The sequence below is a fragment of the Bombina bombina genome, chromosome 1 (genome assembly GCF_027579735.1).
Source record: "Bombina bombina isolate aBomBom1 chromosome 1, aBomBom1.pri, whole genome shotgun sequence".
In the NCBI taxonomy this organism is placed as follows: Eukaryota; Metazoa; Chordata; class Amphibia; order Anura; family Bombinatoridae; genus Bombina; species Bombina bombina.
In genome coordinates this window covers 157,538,491-157,546,484 of record NC_069499.1, presented here as the reverse complement: position 1 = coordinate 157,546,484, position 7,994 = coordinate 157,538,491, and the positions used below count along the sequence as shown (strand labels likewise).

Here is a 7,994-nt window from a genome sequence, read left to right as displayed (position 1 = left end):
TTTAGGATATGCACCGATCGCAACATGTTTTATGGCACAAGTATGATATATTATTAACTTTTATACGAAAATACTAACGAGGTAAAGCACAAAAAAAATAAAAAAATTATAAGCATAAAAATGAGACTGTCTGATGGCAGTTGGATTCCAGTCCTCATAACTTTGTGGCTATTAATGTTCCACCTGCAAAACAAAAACTGGACACACATTAATGTCCCCCCAGGCACATTTCCATTGACCCAAAACAGGATTCAAAGGGTGTGCCTTAACATAAGCCCACAACACATCATATTTAAATAATATATTTTACACTTACTTTTTAGACAAACAGTTTAACAACAAAATATATTTTTATTTAAAAAAAAAAAAAAAAAAAATCTAAACTACGACCCCACTAGCCTCTAATTATATAAATAAATCTGTTACTTCTACTATCCTAAAGTACTATGAACAGATGTCCATAATATCAGGGGACTCTACCACTCCTACTCTTGTAGACATATTACACCTGCATGTAGCTTTTACTATTCCAATTTGCTCTTTTAGTTGATCCCGCTCATGTTTTATCTTATTATATTCTGTTTTCAACTCCTCATACTCATTTTTAATTTGGGAGAATGGAATCCAAGTCTTAGACCTTAATTTCCTTTTGTAATTCTGACTCTTCTGTCCATACTGAGATCCACTTCTAAAAATTCTGTCTTTTTCTCTATATTGACCTAGACAATGATAGTTTTGCCCTTTTTCCTTATAACCTCTCACTGAAGCCACTACAGAAATATTATTTTTAAATATTTTCCTCCAAAAATTATCAGCCCTTAGGAGTATATCATTTAAGTCTGAAGGATTAGGAGTTACAGATAATATGCTTTCTCTGATATTTTCCTCCAGAGCATCTAGAAAAATTGTTCTGTGTACCATGCCTCCATGTTCAAAACCAGAATTATTTACAATTACATTTTTCAAAACTGTGGAAAGTCTATCTGACAATTCATAGGGAGATTCCTGTTTCAACTGTTTAATTTTTCCACACAAAGACACATCAGAATGAATTCCATAAAGCACATGTCTGCAGTTCTAGGTGTCTGCCCACACCTCTGTACAATTCTGACCCAGAGACCATTTCCAATTGCTCTCTGCCACACCTTCTTTATATCCTCAACAGTCAAATTGTACATCTCTGTAATTCTTTTAAAATTGCAAATCACTGCAAAAAACAATTGAAATCCTGCTGTGGGACCTGCCCAATTTCCTTTACTATGTTATCCATTTCTTGTGGCTTTAAAACTTTTGTAACTAACCGCACTTCCCCTGAATTATCATGGTTTAATACAGTAGTTGGTGCAGCAGGGAGATTTATCACTGGCTTTTGTTTTATATCTACACCTCCAGTTCCTAACAGACTCAGCAACTTTAGGAACTTTAGGTGCAGGAGACATACTACAAGCTACGATGCTTTCTGCCATTCTATTAAAAGCCATATTAGTCACATGCCTACATTCATCCACTTCCCTTTCCAATTCCAAAATTCTCTCATTCATCTGCTCATTCTGCTCTGTTAATGTGTCACACACCTTTGCTTTTTCAATTAGTGCTTCACCAGTTACAACTGCATGCACTCGCATATCAACAATTTTGTCATTCAATTCATTATATAATTCCCCATTTTCCATAGATTTTACCATTACTGCTGAATTAAGTTGTGATATTTCACTGTCTTTTTCTTTAATTATTTCCTCTAGTTTTAAACAGCAAATCAGCAATCCTTGCATAATACAACCTTTTCTTTTGTTTTCTGAAACATTTTTATCATATAACATTTTTGCTAAAAAATCTTTCATTAAATCCCATGATTGTCTATATTCTGCTGGAATTTCATAGGGACCACTATGCCTTTTAATATAATTTAGCACCCACTTACTAACATTCTCAGCAATAGTATCATCTACTTTTTCCATTTTACAAGCCATATTAAAATTAAAACTGCAATAAAATAGGAAGATAGGAAAACAAATATACTTACCAACCTCTAGACAGATTCTGGAAAGTTCTTCTGGCCCAACGTCACGGCACCAAAATATGTTGCACAATTATCCCTCAAATCCACCAGGATTACATTCAATAAATCCACTTTGGATATGCTCTGGATAATATCCTCTGCGCTGTGTAATACTTATTATAACCCCTAGTGTCACCTCACTATACACTACCACACTATTCACTTTACCAACAATCCCAGGTAAATATTGTATGTGTAGTTCTACAGAAATATAGCCACTATACTGTACTCATAGTAATTCCGGGCTAAATGATTTTCAGACACTCAGTTCTTTACCAGAGAGAGAGCTTTAATTAGAATTTGCCCATATTACAGAAAGGTTACAGAGACAGTTACATAAAAAGGTTTTCAGTCATACTCCCAAACACACAATGTATCCTACCTAACAGCTATTTATTACAGGGTGTGTGTCTCTGTGTGTGTGTGTGCTTACCTAAACCCTATCTAGAATGACTGCACTTGCATGTGTGTGTTTGTGTATGTGAATGCCTGTGTGTGTAGAGTGTCAGTGTGTGTATACCTACCAACCTTCCATCCCAACTGCCCCCATCCCTCTCAGCTGTCCTGTTTATATCCTGAGATCTTTCTTGTAAAGGGTGAAGTACTTTGCATATGTAAAGACCTTGTCTCTTTGTTGTCAGTTTTATCTACCTGTGTCAATAATCACATCCTTCCATAAAATGTAGACCTTTGTTACACATATATACAGACACACATATTGTATATACATTCTATATCAGGTCTATGCATATTTATACCTACATTAACAAATTAAAAGACACTGCTTTTTTATTGGGACATAGATAATCCTGTTGTATGGGTTACACTGGGGCATGAAGCAGGCACTGTAGAATGTGTGAGACTAACATTTAAACTCTTTTAAAAAGAAAGGGTAAAATATTTTTATAAGGCTTTATTTTCTGACACATACTTACTTGATAAAACAATACAAGTTTAAAATAAAAGTAAGGGTGGATTTTTTATTTCAGCAGCTTATTCATTTCCCCTTTGCTTTAAAATAAAATGATGCAACATTTTAAACTGTCAGGTTTGAAAAAACGGTTATTTCTGGTACTCTGTGTACCAGGAAGTAGCGCCTCTCTGTGTTACAGCAGTAATTTGAGCTCGGCAGTTGCGGTCACATGACCGGCTTTACTTCATAACATTTATGAGGAAAAAGCATTTTTTTTCCATTTCTAGGTGATCCGTTCTTAATTGGTAGAAGTAAGGCACCTCAGTAATTGAATTGTGGGGTTGCCTGAGGGGTATTTTAGAAGTTTATTTGATGTTTATTAAATGTTTTTTTCTTAACTTTTCTCACATACTTTTAGCTGGGGATCGATCCTAATTTGGGATAAAATTTAAAGTGTATTTTTTCCTTGGCTTATTTTAATTGAATATTAAAATCTTTGAAACTTATCTATACAAGTTTATTTACTGTTTAACAATATGCCTTATTGAAGCAAGAGCCTGCTCTCATGAATTCATACTTTAGATGCACAAATTGCAGCTCCTATGCAATTTTGTTCTTCATGTGTCAAGAAAACCTTGCAAAATAAAGTTAATACTTTTGAGCCTAATGTCTCTCAGGATGATGCTTTTAAAATAATACCTCAGCTTTCTCTTGCTACGTCCCAAGCCTCAATGGCGTCACATGCAGTGTTCCTCTATAACTGGAGTTTATTTTAAAGCAGAAATTGCTGCCCAGGTGTCTTCAGTGGTATCTGCAGCATTAGCTGCCATTCCCAGATTACAGGGAAAACGCAAGAGGAAATCTAGAAATTCAGAAAGTAAGGTGCCTGTCCTCAGTTCTGCTTCAAAAGTTGCCCTTTCTCATAAGTCTGATGAGGAAGATACATCGGGACTTTCTGAGGGTGAAAGCTCAGATTCGGACAGTATAATTCCTTCTTCTGAGACTGAGGTGGTATCCTTAAGATTTAAGCTTGAACATCTTTGTGGATTGTTAAAGGAGGTTTTAGCTACTTTAGATGACTCTGATACCCCTGTTGCTGTCACTCCTAAGAAATCTAGTAAACTTAATAGTTTTGTTAATGAACTTTCCACTTTAGAGGTTTTTCCTGTGCCGGACCGTGCTAGGGAGATTATCTCACAGGAATGAGAGAAACCAGTGGTGTATTTTTCCCCATCTTCCATTTTTAAGAAAATGTTTCCTGTCGATGACTCCATTAAAGACCCTTGGTAATACTGTACCCAAAGTTGAAGGGGCCATTTCCACTCTGGCTAAGAGAACCCCTATTCATATTGAGGATAGCTGCTCTTCTAAGGATCTGATGGACAAGAAGCTGGAGGCTTTGAAAAAGATTTATGTTTATTAATGTCTCCAATGGCAACCTGGGGTGTGTATTGCCACTGTGACTAGTGCAGCATCTTATTGGTTCAACGCCTTGCCTGATTCTCTTCAAGTAGAGATTTCCTTGGATAAAATTCAAGATACAATTAAAGCTCTTATGTTGGCCAATTCCTTTATAGCAGCTGCCATTTTACAAGTTGTTAGACTATGAGCTAAAACTTCTAGTTTCACTGCGGATGTTTCCTCTAAAGTCAAGCTTCTGGCGATTCTTTACAAGGGCAAAACCTTGTTTGGACCCCCCGTTTGGCAGAAATTATCTCGATATTACCGGTGAAAAAAGGGTAATTTCTTCCTCAAGATAAAAAGAATAGGCCTAAAGGACATCGCATAATTTTTTCGTTCCTTCCGTAACTTCAGAGGAAAGCCTTCCCCTTCTTCTTTTAAGCCTGGTTACGAGATGTCCCAGATCCCTGGACTGTGTATCCCAGGGTTACAAATTGGAATTCAAGACTTTTCCTACCAGAGGCAGATTCCATCTCTCAAGATTATCTGCAGACCAGATAAAGAGAGAGGCATTCTTGAAATGTATATAGCATCTTTCCTCCCTGGGAGAGATATTTCCAGTTCCATTGCAGGAAAAGGGTCCCCTAAAAAGAGGGAAATTTCCGTTCCATTATAGACTTGAAGTGTCTAAACAAGTTTCTCAAAGTTCCATCCTACAAGATGGAGACTATATGCTCCATTCTTCCTAAAGTACAAGAGGGTCAGTTAATGACAACCATAGACCTAAAAGATGTGTATCTTCATGTTCCTATTCACAGGGACCATTACAGATTCTTGAGATTTGCCTTTCTGGACAAACATTTCCAGTTTGCAGCACTTCCATTTGGTCTAGCCACGGCTCCAAGAATTTTTTCAAAGGTTCTGGGGGCTCTTTTGGCAGTGATCCATTCTCGTGGAATTGCTGTGGCACCCTACCTGGATGACATATTGGTTCAAGCGCCATCTTTTCAACAAGCAAAATCTCACACAGAAATATTGTTGTCTTTTCTTCGTTCCCATGGATGGAATGTGAATCTGTAAAAAAGCTTCCTTTTCCCTGCTACAAGAGTAGTGTTCTTAGGGACCATAATAGATTCTCTATTGATGAAGAGTTTTCTGACAGAGGTCAGGAAAAGCAAAATTATTTCCTCTTTCCTTCAGGGTACTGCTTATCCTTCAGTGGCTCAATGTATGGAGGTAATCAGTCTGATGGTGGCTTCCATGGACATCATTCCTTTTGCTTGATTCCATTTGAGAGCTCTCCAGTTGTGCATGTTCAGACAATGTAATGGCGACCATGCAAATCTATCTCAGAGAATAGAGTTAGATCAGTCATCAATGGACTTTCTCCCGTGGTGGATTTCTCAGGAACATCTGTCTCAGGGCATATCATTTTGGAGACCTTCCTGTGTGATCGTGAACACGGACGCCAGCCTGCTGGGCTGGGGAGCAGTCTGGAACTCATTAAAAGCTCATGGCCTTTGGACTCGGGAGGAGTCTGCTCTTCCCATCAACATCTTGGAGTTGAGGGCAATTTACAATGCTCTATTGGTTTGGCCTCAGCCCAGTTTATCAGGTTCCAGTCAGACAACATAACCTCTGTGGCTTACATCAATCACCAGGGAGGAACTTGGAGTTCCTTAGCCATGAAGGAGGTTACTCGGATTCTTCAGTGGGCAGAGACCCACAATAGCTGTCTATCTGCCATCCACATTCCAGGAGTAGACAACTGGGAAATGGATTTTCTGAGCAGACAGAATTTTCATCCCAGGGAGGGGGTACTCCATCCGGAGATGTTTTCCAGCTTAGTCCTCAAATGGGAGGTGCCGGAGTTAGATCTGATGGCGTCCCATCAGAAGGGAAAGCTTCCAAGGTACGGTTCAAGGTCAAGAGATCCACAGGCCATTCTGATAGATGCTCTAGCGGTTCCTTGGGTTTTCAGGTTGGCATACTTGTTTCCTCTGTTTGCTCTCCTTCCACGAGTCATTGCTCGTATCAAACAGGAGAGGGAGTCAGTGATTCTAATAGCCCCTGCGTGGCCTTGCAGTATCTGGTTTGCAGACCTAGTGGAGATGTCATCTCTCCCACCTTGGAGACTACCTCTGAGGAAGGACCTCCTTATTCAGGGACCCTTTCATCATCCAAATCTCGTTTCTCTGAAGATGACTGCTTGGAGATTGAACGCTTAATTTTGTCTAAGCGTGGTTTTTCTGAGTTGGTCATTGATACCATGATTCAGGCTTGCGAGCCTGTTACTAGAAAGATTTACCAAAATATATTGCGTAAATATCTTTATTGATGTGAATCCAAGGGCTAGAATTTGATTTTTTCTTCAGGAAGGCCTAGAAAAGGGATTGTCAGTCAGTATCCTGAAGGGTCAGATTTCTGCTTTATCAGTTTTACTACATAAATGTTTGGTGGATGTGCCAGTTGTGCAATCTTTTTGTCAGGCCAGTCTTTACGTCTGTTGTTCCTCCTTGGAGCTTTAACCTTGTTCTTAAAGTTTTACAGCTGACTCCGTTTGAGCCGTTGCATTCCATAGACATTAAGTTGTTATCTTGGAAGGTTTTGTTTCTTGTTGCTATTTTTTCAGCTCGAAGAGACTCGGAACTCTAAGCTCTGTGTGATTCCCCTTATCTTATTTTTCATGCCGATAAGGTGGTTCTTCGTACTAAGTAAGGTTTTCTTCCTAAGGTTGTTTCTAATAGAAATAGCAATCAAGAAATTGTTGTTCCCTCTCTGTGTCCTAATCCTTATTCTTCCAAAGAACATTTGGATGTTGTATGTGCTCTTAAATTCTACTTTCACCAGTCCTCTGCCCTCTTTGTCTGTTTCTCTGGGAAACTTAAAGGTCAGAAAGCCACTGCTACTGCTCTTTCTTTTTGGTTACAAAGTATAATTCATTTGGCTTATGAGACTGCTGGACAGCAGCCTCCTGAGAGAATTATGTCTCATTCCACAAGAGCTGTTTCCTCTTCTTGGGCTTTCAAACATGAAGCTTCTGTGGAACAAATTTGCAAGGCTGCAACTTGGTCGTCTCTACATACTTTTTCCAAATTTTAGAAATTTGATATTTGGCTGAGGCTTCTTTTGGGACAAAGGTTCTTCAAGCGGTGGTGCCCTCTGTTTAGGACTGCGTGTCTTGTCCCTCCCTATTTATCCGTGTCCTCTAGCTTGGGTATTGGTTCCCAACAGTAATTACTCAAGCCGTGGACTCACCATATCTTAGGAAAGAAAAACAAAAATGTATGCTTACCTGATAAATTTATTTATTTATTTATAGATATGGTGAGTCCATGGCCCCACCCTTTATTTTAAGACAGTTGTTCTTTTGACTATAACCTTAGGCACCTCTACACCTTGTGTTACTCCTTTTTCTCCATTTCCCTTTGGTCGAATGACTGGGAGTTGTGGGAAAGGGAGTTATACTTAGCAGTTTAACTGTGGTGCTCTTTGTCTCCTCCTGCTGGCCAGGAGTGATATTCCCAACAGTAATAAATCAAGCCATGGACTCACCATATCCATAAATAAATAAATTTATAAGGTAAGCCCTACTTTTTTTATAGATACAACAGTTAAATA

General features: G+C 38.6%; 1 pseudogene; it reads right to left on the bottom strand.

The window, feature by feature from the left end:
* Positions 1-444: 444 nt before the first annotated feature.
* On the bottom strand, positions 445-1,970 carry LOC128656997 (uncharacterized; annotated as a pseudogene).
* Between the last annotated feature and the right edge of the window lie 6,024 nt (positions 1,971-7,994).